The sequence below is a fragment of the Opisthorchis viverrini genome (genome assembly GCF_000715545.1).
Source record: "Opisthorchis viverrini unplaced genomic scaffold opera_v5_642, whole genome shotgun sequence".
Classification (NCBI taxonomy): Eukaryota; Metazoa; Platyhelminthes; class Trematoda; order Opisthorchiida; family Opisthorchiidae; genus Opisthorchis; species Opisthorchis viverrini.
The window spans coordinates 74,492-75,177 of NW_008752283.1; the positions used below are offsets into that span (position 1 = coordinate 74,492).

At 39.8% G+C, this 686-nt stretch overlaps 1 protein-coding gene across 1 annotated transcript in view; it reads right to left on the reverse strand.

Moving 5' to 3' along the window:
- Nucleotides 1-686, reverse strand: part of T265_11871 (hypothetical protein) — a gene marked incomplete at both ends in the record, with an annotated part of 118,726 nt that overhangs the window by 52,293 nt on the left and 65,747 nt on the right. The window lies entirely within an intron of this gene.

Sequence of the window (686 nt, forward strand, 5' to 3'; positions counted from 1 at the left end):
CAAACTAAATTGGGAAACAGTCCGAAGATGACCAGAATGAACTAATCTGGAAACAAAATAGCCTACACAACAAAGCCTGGTACTAATGAGTCGGCATTGACGATAACTGGCGGACAGTCATTTCCCACAAATGATGCCGTTTGTTGTACTACCAAAAATTCAGGCATTGGAGACAGAAAATTAACACACGACAAAACAGCATATCGCACAGATTTGTAGAGGACGAGTGAACTTTTAGTTGTTTAATCAGAGTTTTGATTGATAGGATTTGCTCGTTAGTAAAAAGGCGTCTCTTTTGGTTTTGCTGAGGTGATGTCATCGCTCTCGATATCTATTCATGCTTATCTAGAAATAAATGCAGAGTAAAGGACAGCATTTGTGAGGGTCCAACAGCCTTGCCATATTTAGAAACGGGCCTAGATCAAATGAGGCTTGTGTTTAATCTGTCTGCTGTTTATGTGGCTCAGTTATTCCCTGCGTTCCTGATGTCTCAGTTTTCGCCAGTGAGATATCTCTGGTGGTTGTTGATCACATGTTGTTCTGGTTGTCTCGTCGAAAGGAACCACTCTAAAAATGACTGTTTGCTATTCTTTTACCATTACTGCCGACCTAAATTCGAAGGAATTTCGGTACTGTGATGATAGGTACTCCTTCTGTTTCAAATACTAATACTTTATGAATGAATT